The sequence below is a fragment of the Gallus gallus genome, chromosome 4 (assembly GCF_016699485.2).
Source record: "Gallus gallus isolate bGalGal1 chromosome 4, bGalGal1.mat.broiler.GRCg7b, whole genome shotgun sequence".
Lineage (NCBI taxonomy): Eukaryota > Metazoa > Chordata > Aves > Galliformes > Phasianidae > Gallus > Gallus gallus.
Genome location: NC_052535.1, coordinates 69,147,557 through 69,167,605, shown reverse-complemented (window position 1 = coordinate 69,167,605; position 20,049 = coordinate 69,147,557). Strand labels below are relative to the sequence as shown.

At 42.6% G+C, this 20,049-nt stretch overlaps 1 long non-coding RNA gene across 23 annotated transcripts in view; it reads left to right on the top strand.

Moving 5' to 3' along the window:
- LOC112532355 overlaps positions 1–18,059 on the top strand; it is a 32,773-nt gene extending 14,714 nt beyond the window's left edge. For 19 of the 23 annotated variants that reach the window (XR_005859634.2, XR_005859624.2, XR_005859625.2 and 16 more), the window contains 3 exons: positions 598–699; positions 1,944–2,094; positions 10,494–18,059. This is a non-coding gene — a long non-coding RNA (uncharacterized LOC112532355). Of the gene's footprint in view, positions 1–597 lie in introns of all 23 variants that reach the window. The other 4 variants (XR_005859626.2, XR_005859629.2, XR_005859621.2 and 1 more) reach the window with 4 other exon arrangements.
- Positions 18,060–20,049: the final 1,990 nt, after the last annotated feature.

Sequence of the window (20,049 nt, the reverse complement as noted above, 5' to 3'; positions counted from 1 at the left end):
TCTTTGTAAGGATTGTAATGGGAACAGGAGGAGTTTTAAGTAACGGCAGAGTAATTTCTGTTAATTCAGTTTTCCTTTTAGCCACTTAAATTTTTTACAGGGTGACAAAATGATTGATTATAAAAGAAGAATGAAAGGAAAATATGTGCGTTTGCTTGTTGCAAAAGGGAAGAAAAAGCTCAGCCTGCTGGCAATTTTTTTTCTTCCATTGACTGAAAAAGACGATATTAAAAGAGGAAAATGTAAAAATTAATAATAATCAGAAGTTGAAGTTATATATCCCAAATGGTTCCTTTTAGAGTCCCTTATTTACAGGTTTTCATCCTTTCCACCTTTGAATGCAGAGATTTATTTATTTATTGTGTCTTTTAAATGAGCATAATTAAATACAAGTGGTTAATTGGTGACAAGAGTTCAGCTTGGGACAACTTTGGTTTCTTCCCCTCCCAGCTTTCTGTGCTGACTTTCTCTGGGCAGTTCTTCCTCCTTCTCCAGGCCTAGCTCAGCAGCACACCAAGCTCTTTCACTGTTGGAGCGTGGAGAAAACAAGGGTCAATTTCAATTTCCTTTAATGCACCTGCCTCTAATTCATGGCAGCTCAGCATCGGTTCCTGAGCAGCTGAGGAACCTCTGCTGTGGAGGCAAGAACCTTGGAGAGAAGGGCAGGGCACATTTCCTGGCTAAAGTCAAAGGCACAAGGTGAGTATGTGAGCACGCGCCGTGCGCTGCATTAAGGAAATTTGAGGAGAATGCACTCAGTAAAAGGCAAATAGAGCTTGGCAGTATAAGTATGTGGGGAGAATATGAGAAGAAGAGGGGAGAGAAGGTGACACGGAGCCGTTAAGTGAGGTCAGATCATTGTTCAGGTCTTCAATAGAATGTCTAGGAGGAGGTCCTATGTCTAAGGTCTCAACTGTGGAAGTTCTTGTCCTATAGCAAGGTATGAAACAAAGCCATGGTCTCCTTGCTTTTGAGACTTTAAAAGTGAAAGAAGTGAAAGAAGTAAAACTCAGCTGGTCATCTGGATTTAAAGAATTAAGCACTTTATTTACATGTAGGCCCAAAAGAATTAAATGCAGAAGACGAGAATGTTCTTTGAAGATGCAGCTGATTATTTTTCTAATCTGATGTGTCAGCAGCAGCTTAGATTCTACCCTTAGAAGGAATGCAGCCTTACAGCAGTTACCTTTGAAAATCCAGTTTCTCTTTAAAGAGCTTTTGTTTTCTTCAACCAATATTTGAATTGTATTCGGCAGTTGACGTATTTAATGATAAATTGACTGTTGGTATGGAAGGCAACACAGGTGTCATTCTGATTTAGAAAAGAGGAGCAGAAGAATCAAATCAAACACTACTTTACTCTTCAGCTCTTTGAAGCAAAGAGGAAAGAGCTTTACTCACAATGCCAAAAAATAAAAAGAGAAAGGCAACTACATTTTCTATCTGGTATTTTATTGCTGTTTTCTGGAGATAGTCTTCCTCTGAGCTTCCTCAGGTAAGCCAGCAATTCATCTTATTCTTCAAAGTGTGAGAAACCAGCAAGTCTCTTGGGGCTCTTAAGGATGTTTGTCTATGGACTTCTGGTTCACCAGCATGAGTTTAAGCAGTCTGTGAAGTGAGAGAGATGAGAACAAAACAGAACACTAAGTCTTGTTATTAGGATAATTAATACACTCTGGAGTGTAAATAATAAACCTGCAATTGGAACTAGTTAACAGTCAGCTTCCCATCCATGCTTAGCACTGGTAAATTAATGAGTATCACCAAGAGCAGAAAAGCAAAACCTGGAGTTGTCAATGCTGAAGTCTGGAGATCCGCAACTCTCTAAAATGACAGACAAGACAAAGCAAAAAACCAAAATGTTTTAAGAGTCAGGCACTGGCAATTTCTGCCTCTCTAGGGAAACAATGCTGGAAGTGCTGGCCTCTCTCCTCTGCCACCAGGTGCTGGCCAACACTGAGATGCCAAACTGGAGGCTGGTCCACCCACCAGATCTCTAGGATGTCTCTCGGAGATTGTGCAGATCCGAGCAGCAGCACAAAGCATCGTGAAGTCAAATGTAACATTAAAAATGCATTCAGCATGGTAAGTCAGGTAAGAGCATTTGTAATTGCGTGTTTTATTAATGTTGGGTTGGGTTTCTTTGAGGAGTTCTGGCTCAAGAAGAAAAATGTAGTACTGGAGACTGCATCTTTAAGTGCTGAATCACCTCAGAAAGAGCCTGAAGAACAGATTGCAAGTGCTTGCATATATTGTCAGATGGATCTGCTATAGGCAGGCTTGCTGTCATGAAGACTGCAGTGTCTTGCTTTCACCACCAGTTTGTTTGTAATTCTCAGCTGTGCTAATATAAGGGGATTTGGGCCTGATCATTTCTACATTCCAAATAACCTTTGTGAATTTCGCTGTGATTTTTATATCGCATACATCTAATTTTTCAAAGTATCAGAAACTGGCAATGGAGAACATTTGGGAGCGAGCCTTGGCAGACTCAGCTGGCAGAGAACTGGCATTTAACCTTGAAGAAAAGCATAGGAGAGGATCTGGTTGAACACTGTAGGAGGTGAGGTCCTGCTGAGACGCAGGACAGCAGCAGAGTTGTGAGACATGCTGGCTTCTATCTGGGGCTCCACAATGTGTGCCTGGTAGCAGAAGGAAGGCTGCTATCTTGCTGGGCTCGCACTCTCCTGTTCTTCCTCTCATGAGCAGCTCCAATGTCTATAAGGAAAACATTTGCTCTAGCCCACCATTTAACAGAGGCACATCCTCCTCAGATTTTCTTCTGGCTTCCAGCTTCTTTTAAGGGTTGAAGTGTAGGAGATAACAAGGAGAAGGCCATGCAGTCGAATTCTACTGTCCTAGTCACAGAAATGGATAAAACTGAATTATTTTAAATGGCAAAAGACTGAATGAGTTTAATGAAAATTGATTTTTTAGCTCAAATGCAGCAGTGTATAAATGTGTGAGCTTGACAGATCCATCATGGCCAAACCTGGCCCTGGGTGCTACAGTCAGTCCTTGAGTTACTTCTGTGCAGCACCGCTTCTGTGTCTGGGAAGAGTAGACATTGGTTTGCTGGGTCTCATTAGCTTGGACTCAGTAAGGAACTTTCTGGACCCGCTTCAGCCCCACACAAAGCCACCTCCTGAGACTGTGGTCCATTAATCAAAGAAGCTGGTAGCTCATTCAGAGGCAGTGAAGATGACTGGTCCCCTTTACACCACATTTGTTGAGGAACCTCTGCATAAATCACAGAAGGACAGCATCCAGCACATCTGTCACATCTTTTCTCAGTAGGAGAAACTCCTTTTCCACAATGCAGCCCGTGCATTCCCTCTGTAATCTTTATAGAGGGAACTATTCACACAGCTGGTGTACAGCTGCTACCTATAAAGAACACACATCTCAGTGCAAACAAAACAGTAAATTGTTTAGCTGTATAAAGTGACAACCTAATGAACAGATTCTCCATTCCTGTGTTTTCATTCCTGAGTATCTGCTTATATCTGGAAACATTTATGGTGTTCAGGATGATTTGTAACTGTTTGAAATACCTGCTTTAAGGTCTATGTTTTTCTCAAGGAAAAAGCAGCAGCTTGTTATTCTCTGTATGACTCTTTGCTTGGGTGATGTTGCAGGTTTAAACAGGAATTAGGAAAACTGCATGGGAACACTGAACGTATAGATGGAAATGATGCAGTGGGATATTATTTAATTAGCCTACCAGAGAGCCAAATGCCACAAAGGCTTACAGGGCTATCTCTCTATTTCTGAATAGACACAAGGACAAATGTTTTCATACTGAGGGTGGTCAAGCACTAGAACAGGTTGCCCAGAAAAGCTGTGGTGTCTCAATTTCTGCATTTACCCAAGATTTATGCTGATGTGTCTGGGGGCAGCATGCTGTATGTAGCTCTACTTTGAGCAAGAGGTTGGAGTGAATGAATCTTCAAGTCTCTCCTTATCTACATTAGCAAACATTTCTATGAAACCCAGCCAGCCCATCTCTGTATCCTGGGGTGCTCACGAAGGAATGCAGCTAGGGATACTCATTTATTTGGAATTCATCTTCAATACATTTATCCTGAAGAAAAGTCCTGCAACCGTTTCCTAGGAAAAGAAAAAGCAAGGACTGCCGTTTCTTTTAAAGCTTGTGGCTATGGTGATGCCCTATCCGAGCCCTATGTGTCCCCGCTGGCTAAAGCTCTTGCCCAAGAAATAGCTATCCTTAGTGCCATCCTTAACCTGAGAGGTTCAAATGCATGTATTCTTCTCGTAGAGGGAATTTTTACATCTGTCTTTTGTGGACTGTCTTTTGCAAGGACTCAGAGGTGGGAATGGCCATGGAGCACCTGTACTTTGCCCCTTTTCTAGCATTGCTTCAGCCACTGGACTGCAGTCACTCTGTCCCTGCTTGCTCTCCTTCTGGCCCTTTGAGCAATGTATAATTTATTCCACCAGGGCCCATCTTCAACAGCAAGCTCTGAGTTTCTTCCCCTCCCACAGCTGTCCTGCTCATTAGGCTGCTTGCTTGGGAAACATCAACTTGGGCTTCTCTAGGGTGAGGAACACCTAATATTGAGGTTTCACTGTGCAGGCAGGCACCCTAACCACCTCACCATTAATGAGAAAAAACACACAGTAGCGCCATCCCCATCATAACCAAGACATAATTTCAAAGAGCTTAGCCTCTGTGGAGCACTGCGGGCAGCTGAATGCCGTCTGTGGGTGTTAGGTGTGCTCTGGGAACAGCAGTGGGCTGGGCTGCAAGGGAGCAGGGCCTGGAGCTGCCAGCTTCCCACATCCCGCCCTTCCCGGGCAGGCAGCCATGCAGGCCGTGGTGCTCCTGGCTGTGCACCAAACAGCTGGAGGTGCCCCCAGAAGGCAGGAGCCCACCTCGTGAGCTCAGACCCGAGCTTTGGGAGCTTAGTTTAGCTGTGCTACTTAATTTGGTCTTTGCACTCTGCCATCCAACTACATTGAAACCAGACCTGAGCTGCTTCAAGGAGCAGCAGAGCTGCTTCTGGATATTACTCTTAAACCAGTAAATGCAGTTGAACCCCAGCTGGCTCAGCCGTCCCATAGAAAAGTCCCCCAGAACACCAGCCTGATGAGGTACGTCGCCCAGTTTGCGGTATAAACATCTGGCAGAAAAATGTCAGGGTCTGCTATCTGCAGGCTCCTTCTAAAATACTCAGACATCTAATACAAGCTGAGTGTATGCCTCTAAGCTCAGGAACCTGCATTAAGTTTTCTGAGTACTTACGATGGGCTGCATTTCTCCTCTCATGCAACAACTTCTGGCTACCATAGGACACACGGGTGCAGGCATGTAACATGTTCTGCAGCTGTCCATGACCACCAGCAGGTCAGAGGGCTTCCCTGAGGACTTCACAAGGGCTCTGGGCTGCTCCTTCCCTTGTTTGCAGGCAGGTATGAGCAGAGAGCTCTGCGCACTCCTCCAGCGTCAGCACTTAGTCTTGAAAAGTGCCCCTAAGAGTGGGGTGTTTGCAGACCTTCCTGTAACACAACCCTTCTCACAGGCATAACTCAGGAAATGCGTGTGCAAATTTGGTCTCAGTCTTTATTCTGTTGTAAAGCATTTTTCTGCTTCAAAACAATTCCATCCAGGTGTCCTGAATAACATGGGGATATGCAGGAACCATAATGTTCCTCTCCAAGTATAATTGTCCTTCCCTTCTTCTACACTGTCCGCTGATCTCCATGCTGCACACAGAGCAGGAGGCTGGGCATGCAACCCAAGAACATATTTACTGCTTTAAGGTGCTTAGCAAAATCCTGATTATTGGAAGTATATGCACTGAATTAATCGTATGACACAATGAAGTCTCTGCCGTGCCTACCCCTTACTCCTGATAGTAACTTATATCAAAATACACGAATATTCTCCCTTTAATCCTTATACATTTTCCATTAAAGCCAACGGAAGCTTTTCCATTGATTTAACTCTATAAAATGCCTTCTGAAATACCCACACATGGCTACTTTATAGCTAACTACAGTATATGGTTATATATACATTTTATGTAGTTTTACAGTAATAACCAGATACTTATGTAGTGTAGTTAACTATAATATAGATAAATAGCAGCTATAGCTCATTTTAGCAGGAAAAGGAATATTAACTTCTTACTGGAATGATTTAGCATTTGCTGGTGATTTAAGAGCACCGCCTGTCTGCTGTGCTCAGAAATCGAGTGCAGGCTGAGAAACTGACTGAATAGCACAGAAGTTAAAGCATAGGACTAAATTGGTTTGCAAATCTTTTGGCCAGTCTTGAACAGGAAGCAAAGAGTCAAATGCGTTTTGCTAATCCCATAGCTGATTCAATGCTAAGGCATATTTCTTCATGCTGTACAGAGAGATCTCTGGAGCACATCCATTTTGTCCGCTGCACCAGAACAGAATCCATCCATGTGTGGCAGATGTTGGTCTAATCTATTCTTACAGACCTCCAGTGTGGGAGATTTGCAACATAGCCTGCCTGGTGTTTATCCCCTGGATAGGATCGGTTGTTTTCATATATAATGTAAATCTTCCTTTTTGAAAATTAGACTCTTGTTTTATACCCTTCCCAGTGGACATGTTGAACATTTAATTACTCACTGATCTCTTTAAAACAGCCTTTAAGTGGTACCAACATTTTTCCATTTCACAGTGCAGGATGCTGATTTACACCAGCTGAGCAGCTGGTCTACAGTTTTAAGAGACCCATTCTACAGGCCCCAGACACATCAGGGTACTGGTGGTGGAAATCAAGATTTATGCTTTTATGTTCAAGTGTTTCATGATTCTAATGCACTTATATTTGATAACAACAATAAGTAAGTGTGAGTTTACACCCGTGATGGTGAACTGTAGAAACCAACTGTCTGAGGATGGTAGACAGCAAGATGGGTATTGCACTCACAGAAAAAACTCCAGGTCATTCTGTCATCACGTTCTCACCTTTGCTCCCTCTAACACTGTTAAATATAAGTCAAAAGCAAAGGAGAGAGAAACAGAACTAATACTTTGTTTCCTACTAAGCAACCTGAGGCGAAAGATTGTTGAAGTTTTTCAGCATCACACAACAAGATTTTTAATTCCAGCCATGATCTTAGCTGAAGAATGTTTCTTACAGATGCCCAATGCATTACTTTTATGTAAGTGGTCCATTTGTAGAAAATTCTTACAACCATGACTAGTTTGGCATCAACAGTGGCTACTCTAGACTACAAGACATGGAAAAAAAAAAAATTTCCACTCATAACAGCTTAGAAATCAGTGCTCCTGGGAATCCTGTTCACAAGGAAAGCAACACAGCAGCAACTGATTTATTCTTAATGACTTGGAGATTTATCTTGAACTCATTACCTGAAATAACTCAGAACCAGATGGCCTGGATACACAGCTGAAAGTTGTGTGACCAAGATTAGGCTCTGCCACACCTCATGCCTACTGTGTGGGATGTAATGATAATGCCTCTGGTTGTTGTAGGGAAGGGGAAGATGGGAGAAACTATGAGGAGAGTGAAAATACAAATAAGCAAAAAATAGCATCGGTATAAGATCCTTCTGATATACTCAAAACACAGTAACAAACCGTGCTGCTCTCTTCTGGACTGGTACAGCTTGTTCTGAAGGTCAGTGAATACAAGGCACAAAATAGACTGAAAAAGAAGAAGATCCAGATGGAAGGAAAATGTGTCTCAGGGACAGGACCATGTAAACAAGAGAATGGAACTCAGACAGGAATGAACTGAAACCCTGGGAAATCATAGAAACATAAAATGGTTTACACTGGAGGGGACCATAAAGATGGTCTAGTTCCAAGCCCCCTGCCATGGGCAGTGTTGCCAGTCACCAGATTAGGCTGCCCAGGGCCCCATCCAACCTAGTATTCAATGCCTCCAGAGATAGGGCATCCATAACTTCTCTGGGCAACCTGTTCCAGTGCCTCACCACCCTCTGAGTGAAGAATATCTTCCTAACATCTAACGTAAACCTCCCCTCTTTCAGTTTAAATCCATTCCCCTTGTCCTATCGCTATCTACCTGCATAAGAAGTTGATCCCAATCCTGCCTGTTAGCTCCTTTCAAGTATTGGAAGATTGCAATAAGGTCTTCCCGGAGCCTTTTGTTCTCCAAGCTAAACAACCCCAATTCCCTCAACCTTTCTTCATAAGAGAGGTGCTCCAGTTCATCTTCATGGTCCTCCTCTGGACTCCATCCAACATCTCCACACCCCTCCTGTACTGGGAGCCCCAGGACTGGATGCAGTACTCCAGATGGGACCTCAGGAGGGCAGTGCAGAGAGGGACAATCACCTGCCTCTCCTTGCTGGCTGCCCCTCTTTTGATGCAGCCCAGGATACTGTTGGCAATAATAAATAAATGTAATGCTGACAGTTACCAGAGATACCACCTCATTAGCTGCACTGAGCTCCTGATGCTTATACCATACAAAGCTTTCAGGATTCACAAGTGAAGAATCTCTCTGAGTTTATCAGACCATTTGTGACCCTGCCTCATGCCATCCTGGTTGTTGAGACGCTCAGCATGGAGCACAGCCAATGGAACCATGCTCTTTGGAGGATGTGCCCAGTGTGGGAAGAGGTGGTGTCCACCTTGTGTACCCAGTACTGTCTCAGGATAGGAGCACTGTGTGCTACCATCTTTTTAAGTAGGAGTGCTTTTTTAAAGAGCACAGCCACCAGTTCCCCAGAAAATGCATGATCTGTGGGCTTAGTGCCTGGGCTCAGGGGCACTGAGACACAATCCATAAGAGCAACCAAGGGTTGGTCTGTACCCTGATGAAACGGGGAGAGACGTGGAGCAAGAAGATCAGTCCCTCTTCCATAGCACTTCTTATATAGGTTATAACAAAACACATCAGGTAAATAAGGCAAACATGAGGTAAGGGTGGAAGTGATAAAATGAGGTGACAGTGACCCAAATACATCATCAAATAATGAGCCTCTCTGCCTTTCTAGGCACTGTTACATGGGACTGCTTTTGAGGCAACAATAACAGGAAAGGGGAAGGGGTATGGAGTAATTAGGAAGGAACAGTTTCATGAACTTTAACTGGGAGTTTGCCACTATTTCCAGTGTCAGAGACAGCGTAAAGATGGTTGACAAAGAAGCCAACAGAGAAGCAGTGTAAGGAAGCCTTAGCTTCTGGGTTGGTGGTAACCTAGGAGAGTTAAATGGAAGGAGGTTTCTCTTGGGCTTCTTGGGCAGATTGCTTGCCCTAGGAATCAGTGAGTGAGCAGAACAATCAGTATAGTAGGTGTGCTTGCTAAGCGTTATAGGAAAAACAACAACGTTTTGCTTAGGCATAGACATAAATTAACATATAGAAGAAAGATTTGAAAGTAGACAGCTGTTACTTGATTTTTCTCTGAATTGGGTCTACCAGCAGAGGACAGGAAATTGTCCTCCAGATCAGAGTTCTGCCCTGTTTTATCAGTGCTTCTTCATGTGATAACAGTATTTCTCAGACAACAAACAGGGTTATAGTGAGTACTCAGGCTGCCAGTGCCCTACAGAAACTCAAAGAGAAGTGCTGAAGAAGTAAATAAAGAACAAAGAAAGCTTTGACATGCTGCATGGCTTAGGAGTAATGGAAGAACAAAGTAACAAAGCAAAGGATAAAGGCGAAGAGGAAGGGAAATGTATTTGATGACTATCAGGCTAAATCAGAGATTTTGTTAAAAGGGTTGAGCCAGATTTGTAGAACACATCGGGATGAAGTCAGAGCAGAGGGATTAATTAATGAGATGTAGTCTCAGGTTAGAAATACATGCCACTGAGAGTGAGTGGTAGAGGAGGAGAGCCAGAAGGCAAGGCAAGGAGGTGCAAGGTGATAGCAGGTGTGATGTACATCACAACAACATGCAGTAGGAAGGACAGAGAGAAGATATGAAGTGAACTGATAAAAGCAAGGACAACATGACAGCTAAAGGGAAAGGAGCCATTAGTTTTTGTTCAGCTTGCCTCCTGTGTAGAGGCTATTTTTCCTATTTATCCTAAAACAGGATTTTACCTTCTGTTTTCCATGTATTTGTTGCTCAACTTGTGAAGTGTCTTCACAGACAGCAGCTTTTGTTAAAGTTGCCTAACATTGCCCTCTGTGCTGCCAATACTGAGGGCCCTCAGTAAATGCACTAGTAAAATTTTCTAATGGCTGTGTGTATCTGGGTGAAGTCATGAAGAACTGCTGTTACTGAGAAGAGAAAGCACAGACGGTGTGGGAACTGCTGAAAAGCAATCATATTTTAGTGGTTTAACTATGCTTCTTCTCCTGGTACTAAAAGCTGTCTGATATGTCACATTTACAAAGGACTAAAAACAAAAGGCTGTAGCCAAAAGGTTGTTTCCTGAACTAGTGCAGAAAAGAAGAATTTTAAAATGCTGATTCATAGCCTTTGCCATTGTAACTGTGTAAATCACGTTACCGATCTCATCAGATCCCCTCTCTCCCTATCCCAGGCTTCTGGCTTCCACAACTCCTGCAGTGGGGCCCCGTGACTCTCCCAAGCTCAGGTTTCCTGTGGTCAGCCAGGATTGCCTCATGGTCCTGAGTCATCTCCAGTTCTTCTGACTCCAGGAGCAGAGCAGTATCCATCCCCAAGCAGCCTTGCTAGAGCAGAGCCTGATTTGCTTAGAACAAAGACAGGACAGAAAAAATGGACCCACAACAGAAGACATACCTATTAGAGTCGGCCTGCATGCCTCCCACCAAGGCTGTGCTGGCTCTCCTCCAGGCTCTCTCAGCACAGCCTCTCCTTGCATCATCCTCTGCCCAGTGGCAGCTCCTGACAGCTGCCTGTTCCCTCCTAGGAACAGGATTTCTGAGTGTCTAAACTGGCAAAATAGAGCCTGAAGTTTTTCACTTGAGCAGGATGCTCAAACGAATAAGCTTTTCAGTGCCTGCCAGGATACTCTGTCTGGAAAGTCACTGTACAGACTGACATGCTTTTTTCTTCCCACAGTCCTACTTAATTAGAGCAATGCTGGCTACCCAGGAAGCGTTCTCTTACACTTCTAGAAGTCAAGCAGATTAGCTTAATTTCCATGAGTACATACATTTGTATTGCTGAGAACATGCTGAAGACCAAGCTAGCACTGAGCTGATCTGGCAAGTCCACACAGCACAGCAAAGTACCGTGTAGATATGACAAGTGGGACTGAGAAGCAGAATAATCCTGTTCAGCTGGCACAGCACTCAGGGCTATATTGCTTCTGTTTCAGTGCTGGCTTGCAAAGAGCCTCTGCACCGTGTTTCCCAGCTCTTCAGGCTGTGGGAGTAAACTGAGCAGCACCAGCCTGGATGTCTTTGTGCACACCCTAAGTTGCAGATCAGATTCCTAGATTATTACATAGCTACTCCACTCTACCACAGCCTCTGTCTTTTAATCAGTGAGAAAATGTCCTTTAGAAGGATCCATTTTACCTCCATCTTGTTACACTTCTGCTGTGAGACACTTACAACCTCTACTTTGGTGCATTGATTTATTTAAGCCTATCCTCGAGAGAGTCATATAAGACCTTAGATGCCTCCACTTATCCTGATCTCTTTCTTCCCTTCAACGTATCACAAAGCCTTTTTGAGAAATAGCTATACAACAGTTATTTTACTAATATAGAATTAAGATTTGGTGCTAGATATGGTATGATAGACAGTTTTGGTAGCATCCTATATTAGTTACCCTAAATTCAAGAAAACATTCCTTCTAGCAGGTCCTAGCAGAGCAAAGAACAGCCAGCATGAGAAAATTAGCCATCTTGCAAAGTTTTGTAGCACTGATTATGTTCTTGAAAAGGGGCCAGCACTCCATCCCATCTACTTGTAAATGTTCTGCAGTTATTATACTCTTAATAACTCAAGACTGATGGATGAGTGTAAGGTTGGGCAGCTTTGTTTGATAGCCTAAGGGAGGGATAGGGGGGGAGGGAAGGAACAAGTATCAGCAAATAGATTGTGCATCAGACAAATAAAGAGGGTTACACAATACACTGTATTTTAAAATAAGTCTTCTCAAATGCTGTCATTGCCACCAATTGATGCTGCTTAGAAGAATTCACCAGTTAATGCTGCTATAATCCTACCAATAAATTAATTTGAAGAGAGACAAATGGGTCCAAATCATTGACTCTGATGGTGCTTAAAGGAGTGTAAAAAATGCAGAACAGTATTTTCAATGCTTCATTTTCTGAAGTGATGCTCCCTTCTAAAAAGAGATATTCCCCTTATTCCTGTCTCCCTTATTAGCTTGAAGAGAATGGGAGATTTCAAACATGAAGTGAGACTTCAGAGTTTTTCACACTTTGAAGTCGCTTCGCTAACACTTCATACAAACCTTTTCTTAATTGTTTAATTAAATGATTGCAGCCCCCTTAGAGGTACAGAGCAAAAAATTTAATGTTTGAAAATTTCACGAGTGAGAAATGTTAGGTTTAAATTTGGTAGAAATAGGTACTGCCCCTCCACTTGGTGAATACTGTCAAGATTGTCAATGTTCATTTGAAATCTGTTATGAATTATTCTAGTAACTATCAATTAATTACCTTCTGCTTGTAGAAAATGACATAAAAGTGCTTTCTTTTTCACCTCTGGTCACCTCTAATCCATTCCTGCTTCCATTTCTTCTACTTGCAGAATCAGCATCTGTCTCATTCTATTATCAGCAGTTAACAAGACATACAAGTAATGAAAACTCTACTATTTATTTATTTATTTATTTTAAATCTGAAGCATGATTTTTGCAACAGAGAATGTGTGGAAGAATTATGAGAATCATAATAATTTCAGATTTACATGTATGTAATCCAACAAATGTTAAGGACAAAGTATATGGTCACGCATAATGTAGCTCATAGATCATCAGATTCATCAACCAGCCCTCCAGCGAGAAAGTGAGCACCTAAAAGTCCTTTTGATGTTTGGGCTGGGCTCAGTATTTCACATAATTAATACACTTCTTTTCAAAACCAGCGAACAGAGTATTCATGCATTGATGAAGGACAGGCATTCACAATGGGTACTCAAACATACACTTATTAAAATCAACATTTAATTGCCTATTGACCTGAGTTGTGATCAGCAGGCTTTGAATGTATGAGAACATCCATGTGAAAACATCCATCTGAGAACATTCCATTGAAGCACAATGGAGGAAAGCATTTTTTGCAGAGTCTGAGGCCACTGTTTGGCTACCCACACAAGGCCGCTATCAGCTAGGCCAGCCTGCACTTCTGTAGTAACTCTGAGCTCATGACTGACAAGAATCACATAGAGGAGCACAGTGAGGCCTTTGCCAGTCTCCTTGGTGGGAAAACTTCACCTGACATCCTCCCTGTCTGGGGCCTGAGGACATGCTCTTCCAGGTCATGATTTCAAATTCCTGGTATTACAGAACATTGTAGCAGAGCAAGGGCTGCTCCGAAGGAATCCAACCTATTCCTTGCTATCTATCTTAGTCATCCACAGCACTTCAGATCCAATTCAGACTCTTCATCTTGCAGCCAAAGCAAAAGGCCACTGAAAGCTGCAGAGTAAAGTCTGTGATCAGCCTTGGTGCTCACAGCCACAGTCCTCTGAGATACAGTAATTTCTGTGGTAAGCAAAAATTCATGTGGGAAGAAGATAGAACTTTTTTAGAGCTCTGAATTTGCAGAATTAACTTTCCAAGGAGCTAAAGGCCACCAAAAACCATAGAACTTTCTGCTCCCACTGTTTCACAGAATCACAGAATCATTGAGGTTGGAAAAGACCAGTAAGATCATCTAGACAACTCATCAATCCATCACCACCGTGCCCGCTAACCATGTCCCTCAGTGCCACATCTGCACATTTCTCGAACATCTCCAGGGACACTGACTCCACCACCTCCCTCAACAGCCTGTTCTAACACATTACCACTCTTCCCAAGAAGAAATTGTTCCTAGTAACCAACCTGGTATTATTTTACTTATCTTACCACAGTTTTTCTCACTTAGAAGGTCCAAGTAGGCTTGTTGCAGAGAAAGCATTGAAACAGTATTTAGAATTGATCACTAATGGTGGTGATGGGTTGGTGGTTGGACTAGATAATCTTAGTGGTCTTTTCCAACTGTTATGATTCTATGATTCTATGACTGGGGAGCCTACACAGAACAGAATACAGTGCCAATACGAACTAGCTGAAGGTGCATATGCAAACTGCAAATCAACAATTATGTTACAGTGCATCAGTCACACCAACGTGAGAACTGGTTTTACTCATATTTTTTCCATCTAAGTAGACTGGGAGCAGAGAGCAAGACTTACATTTACTTTTTGGGGTGTGGGCGCAGAAAGGTTTAGACAAAATGTTGTCAGAGTACTTGCATAAGTGTCCTAATATGAATCCAACTGCCTTCTGCTAAGTACCCAATTAAAGCCTCTGTGAAGCTTCGTTTAGAACTCAGTGGTTCCTCAGTCCTACACCACGTTTCTTTCATCCCTCATTATAATAATACTGAATATTATAGCGCCAAGTAATCTAGTAATTACAGTTTTCCTTTTCAAATCTACTGGAGTTCACTGAAGCAGTTGGCATTAAATCAATCCTGAGATTTCTCAAAAGCAAACCAACTTGCTAAATATCCTTATGTGCAAATGCATTTACTCACATAAACAGTTTAAAACTAATTTCTGAAAAACATCATGTGAATTGTGTTGTGTCAAACCTGAAAGAAGTTTGACTGCCTCATCATTATACACAGAGAATCCTGCTTGGGCAATAATATCATCCCTTTCTTTCTAAGGAGGCCTGTTTGACTTGACAAAACATGTGTTGTCAAATACATGACGGAGACAGATGATTCAGGAGATAACAAGCAGTCACACAGTCTGCAATTCATGTAACTACCAAATACCCACAAAACTTTTATTTTTATGCAATAATTCTTATGAATTTGTTTTTTCAATGCATTCATCATTGCAGAAGTAGTTCATCAGTTACGACAATGCCAAAATAAAGGATATGAGGAAGAGTGTGCAGATGTCCTGCCATTTGTACACTGAGCCCTAGCTCTCCTGCTTGTCACACTCTAGGCTTGGTAGAAATTGAGATATAAAATAAATAGGAAGGATTAGGATAAGGCATTGGAGTTTTGTATATGAAGGCTTCCTGCAGCCAGATTATACACATTAAAAATAATCATTTTGGTGTAGAATTACTTCCTAGAAGCTAAGTAGCACTCAGACTGTAAGAAAAGCAGCAAGCTGGAAAAGCCAGGGAAAGTATAGCATTTCTGAGAGCATATCTGCAGACTTGTGCTTGAGCTGCATAGTCAGGTTGGTCACAGTGGAGCTGCTTGGACCCACAGAGCAGATGTTAAGTCACACCATGGCTGTTTTGTAACATCACTGCTGAACAATTTCTGAACAATTTCACTTAGAATCATAGAACCGTTGGTGCTGGAAAAGACCACTAAGATTATCGAGTCCAACTGTTGACCCATCCCCATCATGCTCACTGATCATGTCCCTCAGTGCCACACTCACACATTTTTTGAACACCTCCAGGGATGGTGACTCCACCACCTCCCTGGGCAGCCTGTTCCTATGCTTCACCACTCCTTCTGAGAATAATTTTTTCCTAATATCTAACCTGATCCACCCCTGGCACAAATTAAAGCCATTACATCTCATCCCTGTGTCAACATTGTGACTATGAGCACTTGAACATATGTGTATTCCTAAACAAATCCAAATGACCAGCTTGTGTTCTATGTGTGAGAGCACTTGTAGGTAGATGTATGTATATAGATACTTACGTTTGCTTCCTTGCTACCCTCCTTATCCCTCTTATCTTGCATTTAACAAATCTCCAGTACTATGTACGTAAAACAAAATAACAAAATCACGAGAAAAACCTGACACTTGTAAACTCTTGATGTTTTGTTGTTGTTGTTGTTGTTGTTGTTTTCTTTTACAGCGTATCCTTCTACCTAGATTCCTTTGAAAATCAGAGCTCATCTGGGACAAGTATGACTCCATCATGTATGTGAGTATATAGCGAACACTGTTGAACTTGTTGGAGACCTTTAACGTTATCAAAATACAACTAATAGTAATTAATATTTACTTGTCATATAGCCTCTCCAATGAAGAACTAAAATCAAAATTATAACCCTTCTGGGAATATGCCAAAGCTGAAGGAAAAGCTAGAAGCACACTATTCTGTAATCAGGTCAACTTACCTCATAGCACTTGCTGTAAAAATATGAATTACGTTATGTTCCTTTGGCATTTCTGTGGTTGCCAATTATATTCAAACATTGTAAGGAGCCTTGCAAACAATTTGGATGGATTCATGGCTTGCAGTAAGAATGGCTGTACCCACAGAGCAAGCCTGTGCCATAGCAAACTCCTCTGCGTTGGTCCTGGCTACATCCCAGCAGTACCACAAGGCAAGGCCTGGGGGTCACCAGCTCCTGCCTGAGGAAAGCCCACAAAGCAAATAGAAAGGGAAATACTGCAGAGCACAGCCCATCAGCAGTGGGTGACATGCAGCTGCAAGCACTTAGTCCCTCAGGAGCAGGATTAACCAAATCAGTGGTTCTTGGGACAATGATGATGGACTTTGGGTTTAGTAGGGAAAGTGCTGGTGACAGGTATAATGGAATCATAGTTTAAATATAGGAGAACTACATGCTATTTCTCTTTTTCCTTTTTTTTTTTTTTTTAATACATCGGTATGTAAATGGAAAGTCTGGACTGCTGTTATAGTTTAATTTCTTCAAATGGCTGGAGATCCCAAAACTTTTTATTTCTTCAGCTGCTTCATATACACATTTGCACACACAACTTTGGATGCTTGGTATCTTTGAAATTCAGGTCATATCCACTTGATAGGCATGTTTGGGCCTAATTTTTACTTATCTTTTAAAAAATAAATTTTGGTAATAGTCTTCAGAAGTAGGAAAATAGTGAGAAATTTCTACTGTCATGCATGTTCTCACTTTACAGCCAATCTGAAGTCTACATGTTCAAATAAATCAGTGCTCAAGGACATTGCTGTCTTCTTCAGGCTTAGGGAGTTATGCCCAGGCCCAGGAGGTGTGTTTAGGTGCCTAATGACCAGTGTATTCCATAGATGTTTAAATATTATCACTTAACCAGGACCTGCATCCATCTCTGGGCAGAAACAGACAGGAAATTTTTTATATCTATCTATCTATCTATCTATTTTTATATCTATTGAGGTAGACAAAAACTTCTACTTGGGACCCTTCTCAGCACTGCTGCAAGGTACAGGGTGGGGTGGATAGGACGAAAGGGTTCATCAGCTGGGATTGCCTCCCACAGCCAAACAGGGCCACAGCTCTCAGGCTGCTCAGGACATGCACAGAACAAAACCTGCAGCAGCATGTGCCCAGGAGAGCTCTGCTGTTTCCAAACACGCTGCAACAGCTGCAGATGCCGCCCAGACACAGCACAGTGCCCATCTTGCTCCCTTACCACATGGTACGGACCCTGCTGCTTCTTGAAACTGCCCACGTGCTTGTACAAACCTGTACTTTGCAAATGCTCACACACGGTGCATGCATGAATTATTCCCAGGTATCTGTAAAATTTAGTTTTGAAAACTGTAAAATAATGGCCTGACAACAAGCTGGTCATATTTTCCATGGTTCATTTACCTCAAACAAACTGAAGGATCAGCAAATGTTTTGTATTAACTTATTGTTGAGCCATCCTTGATTAAGAAATCGGTTCTTCCTGAAACTTTATCTGGGAGTGGTCAGGTCTCCACACAGCATTTCTGCTGCTTTCCTGAGCAATGGAAGGACCGACACCAGCAAAGATGGACAACACTTGAGTACTGCCATCTGTGATACAATCAACAGAGCCCCACAGCACTGTTGTTTGGATCATTTGGTGCCCAGTTCTGCTCCCACCGAGTTCACAAGAGTTTGTGATGGGGCATGTTCAGGCTTCCAGTGTATTAGTAATAATGCTAATGATATTGTATGCTTTGCCTGCATTACAGTCTGGTGCTTAGAAAATAAACATCTCGGCTTTGCCTCAGTGTTTATCTCCAATAAATACCTCAGCTTTGCCTCAACAATTATCTCTTCACAGCAGACCATTATCCAGCAGCAACATATAATTCCATTAACATTACCGTTTAAAATATATCCTCTCCGTGCTGCAGGGAAAGGAGCTGTGTGTGGGAAATGTCAGGGGCACCATGCATTTTTGGAATTAAAATTAAATCAGTTGGGCTGTGTTTTAATCCTCCTAGTTTTTGTTTTTCTATTTCTTGTTTTGCAAAATACGTGTTCTCTGTAGCTTATGAGAAGATTGCAAATGGAGAAACTTGGAAGGTGCCCAGGGAAAGCATATTTCAGGGCAATCGTGTGCCAAGGACTACTGCAGGGGATAACTGATAAAGGTCCAGCATATCGCCTGAACCTGCTTTGAACTGACAGTAGGACTTAAGGAGCAGGTAGATGTTGGGCTTTTTTGTAACTCTGAAGGAAGAGCTATGAGAACCTCCTAGTGATAGTTGTTAAACATTAACATCATGTTGACATTTAAATCAGATTGCACACAAGCCAGCAAGACACCTAGAGTTAACAAGCTGTTTAAGGGAAAAAAAACTCTCAGTAATTTAGGAGTAGTGTAGGAGCACTGTGGGAGGGGCCACTGCCGCAAACATAGAGCTCTGTGCCAACAGCCAACACAGCAGCATCTGGAAGATAACAGCCCCTGTTATGCACAAGTCCTTTTGTCCTCTGCATGCTGCACTGAGCCAACCGTGCAGTTAGCACTTAGCAAATATGCAGTAGGGCAAATTAAATGGGACAGGATCTGTTCTCATGTACATCAGTGCAAGTCCAGAGGAACTCCATTAAATTTGCAGAAGTAAATGAGATCGGAGCCTGGCTCATTGGGTTAATGGCCAGTTAAATGCTGGCAAAGGTCTCAAACAGTAGGATCTCTCTGAGGGAAAATGTTGAAGTGATGAGACGCGACTGAAGAGGAATGCACTGTGGCAGAACTGGGCAAAAAGAGTCCAGGTGTGGATGGAAACAGTACATGGGATCTGCAGTGAAAATCTCCATAGCAAAATCCAGTAAAGGATACAGGTTTCTATGGGTTAAAAAACGAAGGAGGTGGAGGGAAAGGAAGAGAAGGGTAACGTGAGCTGTTTGAGAGCCTTGTAACCTAGCCAGCCATTTCCCACACTCAAGAAGTATCTTGTTGATGGATCTCAACATTTCTGAGTTTCTGCATAGCCCAAAGTCACCATTATTTCACATGTCCTGAACCCACTATGGCTGTGTGGCATCCCAGCATGAGGGAGCTTCGTATGAAGCACCACAAACATAGCCCTGTGCCTTGTGAGGGCACCCAATATTTCCTGGAATAACAAGTAGCACACTTTAATTAGCCTTTGGGACCCAATATGGGTGGCACAAGCCTACAGGAGCAGCATCCCCCAAAGCAAAGGCCCGTCTCTGCCCTCATCCATCATTAGCCACCAATGTTTCTGTACTGCTGAAGTGCAGTTCTGGGAAGGTGAGGGTAGAGGCAGCTCTGTAGCCTCAGTTATGGCAGGACCAGGAGTTTCATGTGGTTCTGTAGAAAGGCTCCCTGCAGGATCATCTCTAGAGATGTTCTCTACCTCCTCCAGGAGCAGTGAGACAAATGACGGTGTCAGCTGGCTTGAAGTAAGTGTACAGGCCACTAGCATGACTGAACAGGCCTGGCATATTTGGCACTTGCTCATTAGGGTACACGAGCCACAGGTTTCCTCCTTAGCCCTCTCATCTCCACTAAGCAGTCAAAATTAAAGTAAATCTAAGAAATGTGACTTAGCCCTGTGGTTCAGGAGCTCAGGTGGGACAGGATGGTCTTTGTTCCTATTTTTGTTATGTGTTTCATCTGATGTGAAATGCATGAGTAGTTCTGAGAGCAGGGACAGAAGCAAAGTCACGTGAACTGGTGGAGTGGTCAATAATGAAGAAATCATGTCCCTGAAAAGGAACAATTGATATTCTTGGCAAG